The sequence below is a fragment of the Bos javanicus genome, chromosome 7, assembly GCF_032452875.1.
Source record: "Bos javanicus breed banteng chromosome 7, ARS-OSU_banteng_1.0, whole genome shotgun sequence".
Classification (NCBI taxonomy): domain Eukaryota; kingdom Metazoa; phylum Chordata; class Mammalia; order Artiodactyla; family Bovidae; genus Bos; species Bos javanicus.
In genome coordinates this window covers 40,603,054-40,616,385 of record NC_083874.1, presented here as the reverse complement: position 1 = coordinate 40,616,385, position 13,332 = coordinate 40,603,054, and the positions used below count along the sequence as shown (strand labels likewise).

The 13,332-nt window shown below is 37.3% G+C and overlaps 1 pseudogene; it reads right to left on the bottom strand.

Moving 5' to 3' along the window:
* Window positions 1–1,212: 1,212 nt before the first annotated feature.
* Window positions 1,213–10,419, bottom strand: LOC133251139 (olfactory receptor 5V1-like; annotated as a pseudogene).
* Between the last annotated feature and the right edge of the window lie 2,913 nt (window positions 10,420–13,332).

Sequence of the window (13,332 nt, the reverse complement as noted above, 5' to 3'; positions counted from 1 at the left end):
TTCTTTATGGAAGGATAATTGCTTTACAGAATTTTGTTGTTTTCTGTCGAACCTCAACATGAATCAGCCATAGATATAGATATATCTCCTCCCTTTTGAAACTCCCTCCCATCTCCCTCCCCATCCCACCCCTCTAGGTTGATACAGAGGCCCTGTTTGAGTTTACTGAGCCATACAGCAAATTCCCGTTGGCCATCTATTTCACATATGGTAATGTAAGTTTCCACATTTCTGTTTCCGTACATCTCACCCTCCCCTCCCCTCTCCCCATGTCCATAAGTCTATTCTCTATGTCTGTTTCTCCATTGTTGCCCTATAAATAAATTCTTCAATACCATTTTTCTAGATTCTGTATATATGTGTTAGAATATGGTATTTATCTTTCTCTTTCTGACTCACTTCACTCTGTATAATAGGTTCTACGTTCATCCACCTCATTAGAACTGACTCAAATGCATTCCTTTTTATGGCTGAGTAATATTCCATTGTGTATATGTACCACAACTTCTGTATCCATTCATCTGTTGATGGACATTTAGGTTGCTTCCATGTTCTAGCTACCGTAAATAGTGCTGCAGTGAATGATGGGATACATGCGTCACTTTCAACTTTGGTTTCCTTTGGATATATGCCTAGGAGTAGGATTGCTGGGTCATATGGTGCTTTTATTCCTAGTTTTTTAAGGAATCTCCATACCATCTTCCATAGTGGCTGTATCAATTTACATTCCCACTGACAGTGCAAGAGTGTTCCCTTTTCTCCACACCCTCTCCAGCATTTATTGTTTGTAGACTTTTTGATGAGGCCCATTCTGACTAGTATGAGGTGATATCTCATTGTAGTTTTGCATTTCTCTAATAATGAGCGATGTTGTGCATCTTTTCAAGTGTTTGTTACCCATCTGTATGTCTTCTTTGGAGAAATGTCTGTTTAGGTCTTTCCCCCACATTTTGATTGGGTTGTTTTTCTGGTATTGAGTTATATAAGCTGCCTTTATATTTTGGAAATTAATCCTTTGTCAGTTATTTCATTTGCTATTATTTTCTCCCATTCTGAGGGTTTTCTTTACACCTTGCTTATCAATTTCAATATTTTGCAATTTTAAGATCTTGGGTATTATACAATTCATCCATTACAAAGGAATATAAAGACAAACTCTAGGGTTTTACTTCTATTCTAAGAACATTTTTTATTCACTTAATAAGAAGAAACTCAAATTACAATTTTTTAAGTTAAATAAGCATAGAAAATTCCGGAATATTTTTTTCACTTTCTTAAAAATTTTCAACAACTGTTTCCACTATTGGTCAAAGTCTGATTCATGGCAAATTGATGAGAGACCCATTTTCTTCAACAGGATAGAAATTGTTTCCAGATTTACTAACAGAGATATAACCCCAGTATCTTTGAAGAATATTGTGCTCAAGTAAGTGGTAAAATATAAATATTTGGTTATCTGATTGTAAAATGAACAATTTGTTGAATTCTTAACGTTTTATTCAATTTTAAATGATTATCTTAACAAATTCTATGCATTTTGTTGCTATATGATGAAAACTTTGTTATTTCATACCACATGTAAACTTGGAGATATAGAATAAAATGAGGAATAAGAAACAAAACAAGCCTCAAATTTATAATGGTTAAGTAGTTTATTACTTCATTTCTTATTTCAAGTATGCATGGATTATCTCACTTCTTCTAAAATTAAGTAACATATAGTTGACCCACCACAAATATTAACAGCCTTGTATGTTGTGGAAGATGTATATCAGGTCATTGCTGAATTTTAGAAAATGTAATTAATTCCAAACAATGTTATCTCAATGTGTTTTACTCTGTTTCATGTGTTCAGTTCAGCTCAGTCACTCAGCCGTGTCTGACACTTTGCAACCCCAAGAATTGCAGCACCCCGGGCCTCTCTGTCCATCACTCCATCACCAACCCATGGAGTTTACCCAAACTCATGTCCATCGAGTCAGTGATGCCATCCAGCCATCTCATCCTCTGTGGTCCCCTTCTCCTCTTGCCCCCAATCCCTCCCAGTGTGAGGGTCTTTTCCAATGAGTCAACTCTTTGCATTAGGTGGCCAAAGTATTGGAGTTTCAGCTTCAGCATCAGTCCTTCCAATGAACACCCAGAACTGACCTCCTTTAGGATGGACTGGTTGGATCTCCTTGCAGCCCAAGGGACTCTCAAGAATCTTCTCCAACACCACAGTTAAAAAGCATCAATTCTTCGGCGCTCAGCTTTCTTCACAGTCCAACTCTCACATCCATACATGACCACTAGAAAAACCATAGCCTTGACTAGATGGACCTTTGTTGGCAAAGTAATGTCTCTGCTTTTTAATATGCTACCCAGGTTGGTCATAATTTTCTTCTAAGGAGTAAGTGAAGAAAGTAGGGAAAATCACTAGACCATTCAGGTATGACCTAAATCAAATCCCTTATGATTATACAGTGGAAGTGAGAAAGAGATTTAAGGGACTAGATCTGATAGAGTGCCTGATGAACTGTGGACGGAGGTTCGTGACACTGTACAGGAGACAGGGGTCAAACCATCTCCATGGAAAAGAAATGCAAAAGGGCAAAATGGCTGTCCTAGGACGCCTTAAAAATAGCTGTGAAAAGAAGTGAAAAGCAAAGGAGAAAAGGAAAGATATAACCATCTGAATGAAAAATTCCAGAGAATAGCAAGGAGAGATAAGAAAGCCTTCCTCAGCAATCAATGCAAAGAAATAGAGGAAAACACAGGACGGGAAAAACTAGAGATCTCTTCAAAAAAATAGACCTAACAAAGGACCATTTCATGCAAAGATGGGCTCATTAAAGGACAGAAATGGTATGGACCTAACAGAAGCAGAAGATATTAAGAAGAGGTGGCAAGAATACACAGAAGAACTGTACAAAAAACATCTTCAGGACTCAGATAATCACGATGGTGTGATCACTCACCTAGAGCCAGACATCCTGGAATGTGAAGTCAAGTGGGCCTTAGGAAGCAGCACTATGAACAAAGATAGTGGAGGTGATGTAATTCCAGTGGAACTATTTCAAATCCTGAAAGATGATGCTGTGAAAATGCTGCACTCAATATGCCAGCAAATGTGGAAAATTCAGCAGTGGCCACAGGACTGGAAAAGATCAGTTTTCATTCCAATCCCAAAGAAAGGCAATGGCAAAGAATGCTCAAACTACTGCACAATTGCATTCATCTCACACGCTAGTAAAGTAATGCTCAAAATTCTCCAAGCCAGGCTTCAGCAATATGTGAAGTGAAGAGTTCCACCTCATGTGAAGAGTTGACTCATTGGAAAAGACTGATGCTGGGAGGGATTGGGGGCAGGAGGAGAAGGGGACGGCAGAGGATGAGATGGCTGGATGGCATCACTGACTCAATGGAAGTGAATCTGAGTGAACTCTGGGAGTTGGTGTTGGACAGGGAGGCCTGGCGTGCTGCGATTCATGGGGTCGCAAAGAGTCGGACACGACTGAGCGACTGAACTGAGTAGAGAACAGACTTGTGGACAGATAAGGAAGGAGAAGATAGGACGAATTGAGAGAGTAGCACTGAAGCATAAGCATTGCCATATGTAAAATAGATCACCAGTGGGAATATGCTGTATGATGCAGGGAGCTCAACCTGGATCTCTGTGACAATCTAGAATGGGATGGGGTGGGAGGTGGGAGGGAGGTTCAAGAGAGGGAACATATGTATACCTGTGACCGATACATGTTGTTGCATGGCAGAAACTAACACAACATTGTAAAGCAATTATCCTCCAATTTAAAATAAATAAATTAAAATAAGAGAAAAAAAAAAGAATGCTCAAAGTACTACACAATTGCACTCATCTTACATGCTAGTAAAGTAATGCTCAAAATTCTCCAAGCCAGGCTTCAGCAATACGTGAACAGTGAACTTCCAAATGTTCAAGCTGGTTATAGAAAAGACAGAGGAACCAGAGATCAAATCGCCAACATCCACTGGATCATGGAAAAAGGAAGAGAGTTCCAGAAAAACATCTATTTCTGATTTATTGACTATGCCAAAGCCTTTGACTGTGTGGATCACAATAAACTGTGGAAAATTCTGAAAGAGATGGGAATACCAGACCACTCGACCTGCCTCTTGAGAAACCTGGACATGGAACAACAGACTGGTTCCAAATAGGAAAAGGAGTACGTTAAGGCTCTATATTGTCACCCTGCTTATTTAACTTATATGCAGAGTACATCATGAGAAACGCTGGGCTGGAAGAAACACAAGCTGGAATCAAGATTGCCGGGAGAAATATCAATAACCTCAGATATGCAGATGACACCACCCTTATGGAAGAAAGTGAAGAGGAACTCAAAAACCTCTTGATGAAAGTGAAAGAAGAGTGAAAAAGTTGGCTTAAAGCTCAACATTCAGAAAACGAAGATCATGGCATCTGGTCCCATCACTTCATGGGAAATAGATGGGGAAACAGTGGAAACAATGTCAGACTTTATTTTTGGGTGGTTCCAAACCATTTTTGGGGGGCTCCAACATCACTGCAGATGGTGATTGCAGCCATGAAATTAAAAGATGCTCTTTCATGTGGCATAAATACAAATAATCATGCTATATTTGGCATAATTTTGAAAATGACTAAGAAATCAATGACAATCCAGAGGAGGAAGTGATATATGCTTTTTGAGTTATGTAAGACTACCTTATTAGTGATGTTATTACATCAGTTCAGTTCAGTTCAGTTGCTCAGCCATGTCCGACTCTTTGCGACCCCATGAATCACAGCACGCCAGGCCTCCCTGTCTATCACCAAATCCCGGAGTTTACTCAAACTCACGTCCATTGAGTCGTTGATGCCATATCATCCTCTGTCATCCCCTTCTTTTCCTGTCCTCAATCCCTCCCACCACCAGGGTCTTTTCCAATGAGTCAACTCTTCCCATGAGGTGGCCAAAGTATTGGAGTTTCAGCTTCAGCATCAGTCCTTCCAATGAACACCCAGGTCTTATCTCCTTTAGGATGGACTGGTTGGATCTCCTTGCAGTCCTAAGGACTCTCAAGAGTCTTCTCCAACACCACAGTTCAGAAGCATCAATTCCTCAGCGCTCAGCTTTTTTCATTGTCCAACTCTCACATCCATACATGACCACTGGAAAAACCATAGCCTTGACTAGATGGACCTTAGTTGGCAAAGTAATATCTCTGCTTTTCAATATGTTGTCTAGGTTGGTCATAAATTTCCTTCCAAGGAGAAAGCGTCTTTTAATTTCATGGCTGCAATCACTATCTGCAGTGATTTTGGAGCCCAGAAAAATAAGGTCTGACACTGTTTCCACTGTTTCCCCATCCATTTCCCATGAAGTGATGGGACCAGATGCCATGATCTTCGTTTTCTGAATGTTGAGCTTTAAGCCAACTTTTTCACTCTCCTCTTTCACTTTCATCAAGAGGCTTTTTAGTTCTTCACTTTCTGCCATAAGGGTGGTGTTGTCGACATATCTGAGGTTATTGATATTTCTCCCGGCAATCTTGATTCCAGCTTGTGCTTCTTCCAGCCCAGCGTTTCTCATGATGTACTCTGCCTATAAGTTAAATAAGCAGGGTGACAATATACAGCCTTGACATACTCCTTTTCCCATTTGGAACAAGTCTGTTGTTCCATGTCCAGTTCTAACTGTTGCTTCCTGACCTGCATACAGGTTTCTCAAGAGACAGGTCAGGTGTTCTGGTATTCCCATTTCTTTCAGAATTTTCCACAGTTTATGGCTTTGGAATAGTCAGCAAAGCAGAAATAGATGTTTTTCTGGACCTCTCTTGCTTTTCTGATGACCCAGCAGATGTTGGCAATTTGATCTCTGGTTCCTCTGCCTTTTCTAAAACCAGCTTGAACATGTGGAAGTTCATGATTCATGTACTGCTGAAGCCTGGCTTAGAGAATTTTGATCATTACTTTACTACGGTGTGAGATGAGTGCAATTGGGCAGTAGTTTGAGCATTCTTTGGCATTGCCTTTCTTTGGGATTGGAATGAAAACTGACCTTTTTCTCACTTAGTGGTTAATAGACAGAATCCAGATAAGAGAAAGCCAGAAGGCACTTATGTGACAGAGTGAAAAAGAGAATCAGAAATGCAGAGATTTGGTGACATACTAATTGTGATCACCAGACTGGACACTAAATTTTGAAAGCTATCAGGTTATCCAGGATGGGGAAAATTATTAAGAAAATTATACATGACTTCTGACCTTAAAGCAGTAGGAGATAAAGAAAATGTTCCTATCTCTACATGTGACAAGAAAAGGGAATGCACTGAAAATGATGGGCTATCTACAGTCAGAAACTATAGCTCTCTAGGCAAACGGAACAAAACTACTGGACTTTAAGGCAAAGCAAAGTTTAGTTTCATGAGTTTCAGTCTAAGTAGCAGAGTAAAATTTATAATAAAATACAAGATAGCTAATAGATGTGCTTGTGTGTGTGTGTTTGTGTCTATGTAAATGACCATGTTGATGCTAAGATGAGAATAATACAGTGAGCTGAATTAAATATCTAAATCAGAGACAGAAAAAACTAAATGCACTCCTAGAGGGCACAGGCAGAACTGAGAATGGAAAGGCTCATAGGAAAATACAGAGAAACTGAGAAATACAGAATAAGTGGAAGCTAAAATTGAAGAGGAAGAAGAATGAAATGAAAACACTAAGGATAAATGTCATAACATAAGGATACTTTATTTGTAGTCTATCAAATAAAGGAAAGAAATATAGATACCATTTATACATAAATATAGATTCAAAAAAGATAAAAATACAGATATATAGATATGAATATGATAATAGATCTAAGTTAACTTAGGTTCCATTTATACCTGTTACATTGTGTAATTATTAACAGTTCTCTGCTTCCTTTCAGAAAATATCAACTTTTGGATGATAAAATTAATGTTTCTAGTTCAGGAAGATAGTGATATATAGATAGACATAACTAATGTTATACGTGTGTATAAAAATTTCTATGTGTAGACAAGTTTGCATTCCATACACACTTACCTTAATTGAAAATTATTCTATGAATTATTTCTATGAAATCATCATATATTGAGCTTTGAGTCATTTGCTTTTAATATTATACTTGCAGTGAATATACTCTATGACATAAGACTCTTCTGAGTGCTCCTTTCACTTCTGTATTTCTCAAGCTGTAGATCATGGGGTTTAACATTGGAGTAATAATTCCATATAACATGGAAATGAGTCTATCTCTTGCTGGGAAGTGTTGACTGGAATAGGGGCGTACATAGGTAAATCTGTCGTGCCACCAAATAAACAAGCCACCAGAAGGTGGGAAGCACATGTGGAAAAGGCTTTATGCTTCCCACCTGTGGACTGAATCTTTAGGATGGCAGATACAATGTAGAAGTATGAGATAAAAGTAACCAAAAAGGAGCTGATCCCCAAGATACCTCCTTCCACTAAAATAAGCATTTCTGCCACATAAGTGGATGAGCATGAGAGGACCAGCACTGGTGGGATGTCACAGTAGTACTGGTTAACTTGGTTAGACTTGCAGAAAGAAAGGTGGAACATAGATACTGTATGAAGGAGGGAATTGAGAAATCCTGCTGTCCAGGTCCCAGCAGTCAGCTTGACACAGCGAACCTTAGTAATGATGAGGGTGTAACGAAGAGGGAAACAGATGGCCACATACCTGTCATAAGCCATGACAGAGAGAAGGAAGACTTCAGTCCCCACAAGGCCCACCAGAAAATAAAGTTGCAAAGCACATCCAGTGAAGGAAATACTGTGCTTCTCAGTCAAGAGGTTCTCCAGCATCTTGGGGACAGTAACTGATGGGCAGAAGATGTCTAAGAGGGACAAACTTGCCAAAAAGTAATACATGGGTGTGTGCAGTTTTTTTTCAGTTCCAATGGCCAAGAGAATGGCTCCATTTCCCCCCACCGTGACCTGATAGATGATGGTAAAGACCACAAAGAGAGGGTAGCGCACCTCTGGGCGATCAGAAAGCCCTATGAGGATAAAATGAGTCACTGTGGTTTGATTGTAGGCATTCATCTCCTCTGTCTACAGTGGTCTTTCTGGAGGAAGTGTAACAAACAAAAACAGATTAGAGCAAAAAGCCCAAGAGGCAAGCAATGAGAAATTCTTACATGATAGCTGGTGAGCAGTTGTTGGTAAAGTATGTTAAAATTATATTTTAACTAGAGATTTTGATTATTATGTGTGTGCATTCAGGCGAGTCCAACTCTTTGAGATGCTATAGACTGAAGCCCCTCAGGCTCCTCTATCCACGGGATTCTCCAGGCAAGAACACTGGAGTGAGTTGCCATGCCCTCCTCCAGGGGATCTTCCAGATCCAGGGATCAAACCCACATCTCTCATGGCTCCTGCACTGCAGGTGGATTCTTTACCCCGGAGCCACTGGGGAAGTCCTTTGATTATTATAACTACTATTTTAAAATCTCCTGTTTCATAATCTTGAAAATTCATTCTCTGTTCCTTTTCAAAAGCAAGCCCTCTGAAAAACTAACAACAACACCACCAAAAAAAAAATCAAAATTTGCCTTCCATTAAACCACTGTGGACCTGTTTGGGATTTCACAGTTCAGTGAAACTAAGACGTGCTTCCCACACCTCCTTGGGCATTTACCTTATTTTTCCTATATTATCTGAGTGTGTACAATTTTATGCACAATCTCAGTATAAACTACCTTGGAGTTAGAAGCAGTGTATTATTCCTTGGTATATAAATTTTAATAAATGCTAGAAACTTGAAAACATATTGTATACAAACATTCATCCAAATAACTGTTGAGTAAAGGAATGAACAAAGGTATCCTGCATTGTGGGCGTATTTTTTATCGCCTGAGCCATCAGGGAAGCCCAAAGGAATGAATGTCTGACAAAGTGTTTCTATAAGTAAAAAATAAATATGGAGATGTTTTCATAACTTCAAAATCATAATAATTTAAATATCAACATTAATATGTATTCTCCACAGAAATTATAGTGAAAGTTGCTCAATCGTGTCCAACTCTTTGCGATTCCATGGACTATACAGTCCATGGAATTATCTAGGCCAAAATACTGGAGTGGGTAGCCTTTCCCTTCTCCAGGAGATCTTCCCAACTCAAGGATCGAACCCAGGTCTCCCGCATTGCAGGTGGATTCTTTACCAGCTGAGCCACAAGGGAAGCCCACAGAAAGTATACTTCAATAAAATTAAATTTGCCTACAAAATATAAATTAAACCTGGTCTGATAAGGTCTGAGCTTCCCAGGTAGGGCCAGTGGTAAAGAACTCGCCTCTCAATGTTGAAGACATAAGAAACACAGGTTTGATCCCTGGGTGGGGAAGATCTGCTGGAGGAGGGCATGACAACCCACTCCAGAATTCTTGCTGGAGAATCCCCATGAACAGAGGAGCCTGGAGGGTTACAGTCCCTAGAGAGTAGGACACGACTGAAGCAACTTAGCATGCACACACGCTGAGAGGGTCTGAATGTGAGCCTAACATGAACCAAACATATTCATTAATAATAATTTTTCTTTTTAAAATTTAAATAAATCATTATGTGTATATGAATATTTAAAGAAATGGGGTTCCAGATTTATATATTCTTGAACATACTGGCAGTACTAATTATTCTTTAATTCTCTAATTTTAATTGCATGGATATTAACAGTCCACATAATCATAGTGTTTATGATATTTACAAAAAATGATTTTAGTTGAAGATTTACAAATCAATACCTCTGTGGATTTTTTTGTCACTTTGAAATTAACTTTTTTTTATATATGTGTAACAGAAAAACTTGATTAGAAAATAAAATGCAAAAGTCATTTTCACTGGTTCCCCCTTCCTCAACATTTGTTTTGCCTACTGGACATTCTTAATGATTTCTTTACTGAGATAATATATATTAGTAGAAATGATACAATTTATGCAATGATTTATTTATACATGTGAAATGTATACACATTTATTTATACATGTGAAATGAAATTATTTTCTGCCATTTTTTCCCATGCAATATTTAAATAAAAATCTTTGAGACACTTTGGGAGATGTTTTTTCTCTTTCTACAAGCAGCACCAGATCTGTACCATGCTTGAGAGGAAAAAAAAGAGGGAGAGAAACTATCAATAATTCTCAAATCATGAAATTTAGGAAAGAAAATTCTGATAATAACTACAAAGTGTCTGGATACTGTTATTCAATCAATAGAAGATGTTTAATAAGAAAAATATCAAAACAACAGCGTCTACCATGTCAGTTCTCAAATTCTCAAATTTTCAATATTTTACTGCACTGTTCAATTTCAGTCTACACCTTAATAAGGTTAATAGTTTTAAAATAATATTCAATTTATGAAACTTTTGAAGACACTTTATAAGAAAATCAATATCTTGAGATATTAACTTCTATGCTAAGTACTCATTTTTCTTTATACCCACACTTACTAATTTGACTAATTTTTTTAGTGAGGATTATGAAAAATAAGTCAAAAACATTCTGACAGACACATAAGGTAGTTCTACATCAGGATATATAATCAACATGCATCTTTTAAAATATAAGGTTTTCCCTAAATTTTGTACTTTATCATTTAAGTTTGTTAAATCAAGCTTAGGTTCTTGGCACATAGAATGCAGAATTTGTTAATGCGTGGAAGAAACTTTTGCTCATGTGAACAATACATGTCTTAAACCAAACATAATTAAAGCTTAGGTATTTCTCATCTAATTAGAAAATAAAAGTGTTTTTTTTTAATAATACATTGCTGAGGAAGAGGTTCTATAACATTTCTTATTAACCCAAGAGACTGGTAGCAGTATATTAGAAAATGAAAGAAATTCTTAGAAAATAGTCTCACTTGCTATCTGAAATTAATTGGTATAAATATAAGCATATGAGTTTTTTTAAGAATCCAGGTTAAAATGAGTTTTTTATCATAAACAGCCAAATAATGAGAACTGGAAGTAGAAATGAGTGGCTTAAAATTAGCCTTTTCTGGGAAATTGTCCAGAAATCAACCTTTCTTATTATATTTGCATATGATGTAATCAAGTGTACAAGCTTTTTTCTTTAGCAGTTATTTGATGATTCCAATATATAGAAAAAAAGAAAATTAGTTAATTAAGCAGGAATAATCACTTTAAAATATTACATCTTAAGATAATTGAAAATTTATAATTATAATCAAGTTACATATCAATATCAAAGAAAAATTACATTTAAACAGAATTTTTTGTTAAAGATATATTGCTAGGGAAGTTCTATAACCATTTTTAACTCATGAAGTGACAGCTAATAAACTAAAGAAATAAAAAATATATATCCTTCACCAAGTTTTATCTGCTTTGTGACATCTTTGTTGCCTGTAGAGCTCATGGACCTAGCTTTCTAGAGAACATACATTCATGGCTATGTGTCAGAAACATTGATTAGATAGAGCAGCATTTCCCATAGAGAGGTTTTGGTTACACACTTGTGTCGGAATGCACAACTTTCAGGAATGAAATTAAACAATTTAAAACCTTTATAAAAATACTCATTTTATAATATTTGAAATTTATCACTTTATCTTACCCATCTAGCATTTAGTTTTAACTAATTTTTAACATGTGTGCATATTCTCACCATATTAACATTTTTACAAACATCCTATTTTATCTTAGCTTTAAAAGTCTAGAATTTTACAACTTTCTAGCCTTTTCAGCAGACTCATTACACATATGTACACTCACTAAGAAGAAAGTAAAATGACCTAACACGCCTCCCCACCAACCCACCTACCACCAAAGCTCAGTAAATTAAAGCAAACTACCCAGGTCTATGGACTTCGCTAGTAGCTCAGAGAGTAAAGAATCTGTCTGCAATGCAGGAAACCCAGGTTTGATCCCTGGGTTGGGAAGATCTCCTGGAAAAGGGAATGGCAAACTACTCTAGTATTCTTGCCCAGAAAATTCCACAGACAGAGGAGTCTGGCAGGCTACAGTCCATTGGGTTGCAATGGACTCACTAGTGAGTGACTAACACTTTTACCCACATCTATATAATATGCATTCTGCAATTTATTCTATGATTTATATTGTGCCCTCTTCTTCCTTAGGGAGGATAAAACAATAATAAGGACTATGGAGAATATATACTTTTCTTCTTCATAATCTCATTTATTACCTACCTAAAAATGGACACCTGTTAAAAATAATGGACACTTATTAATAGTAATAGGCTTTTACTGTATAATTAGCCAATTTAATCTAAGTTCAAAAAGAAGTTACAATATATGAGTGAAAATTTTGTTTCTTGTAATTGTCTAGAATACAATTAAATAAAATATTTTCCAGGAATTAAACTGCCAGATAAAAGTGAGGAAGTTAGTGTTACTGAATTTTTTCTGCAATCAGAGTAATCATTTCAGCAAAATATGAGTATATAATCTACTTGCTATAATTTGCATTTTCAAGATAGATAAAGTTTTACACTACATGCATGCATTAAACATATTTTTTATGTTGCTAAGACTGCCCAGCTGAAAAGTTGTTTCTTATAACCATTTGGTTTAAGGCTCAGTATTCAGAAAACTAAGATCATGGCATCTGGTCCCATCATTTTATGGCAAATAGATGGGGAGACAATGGAAACAGCGACAGACTTTATTTTGGGTGCTCCAAAATCACTGCAGCCATGAAATTAAAAGACGCTTGCTCCTTGGAAGAAAAGCTATGACCAACCTGGAAAGCATATTAAAAAGCAGAGACATTATTCTTCCAACAAAGGTCCATCTAGTCAAACCTATGGTTTTTCCAGTAGTCATGTATGGATGTGAGAGTTGGACTATAAAGAAAGCTGAGTGCTGAAGAATTGATGCTTTTGAACGGTGGTGTTGGAGAAGACTCTTGAGAGTCCCTTGGACTGCAAGGAGATCCAAAAAGTCCATCCTAAAGGAAATCAGTCCTGAATATTCATTGGAAGGACTGATGCTGAAGCTGAAACTCCAGTACTTTGGCCACCTGACTGACTCCTTAGAGAAGACTCTGATGCTGGGATAGATTGAAGGCAGGAGGAGAAGGGGACACAGAGGATGAGATGGCTGGATGGCATCACCGACTCAATGGACTTGAGTTTGGGTACACTATGGGAGTTGGCGATGGACAGGGAGGCCTGGCATGCTGCAGTCCATGGGATGGCAGAGTTGGACACGACTGAGCAACTGAACTGAACTGAGACTCAAATTGCATGGAATTTCAAACTTATTTCAACCTATAAGTACAAACTCAATTTTCTAGAATAATGGTTTTAATTTTAA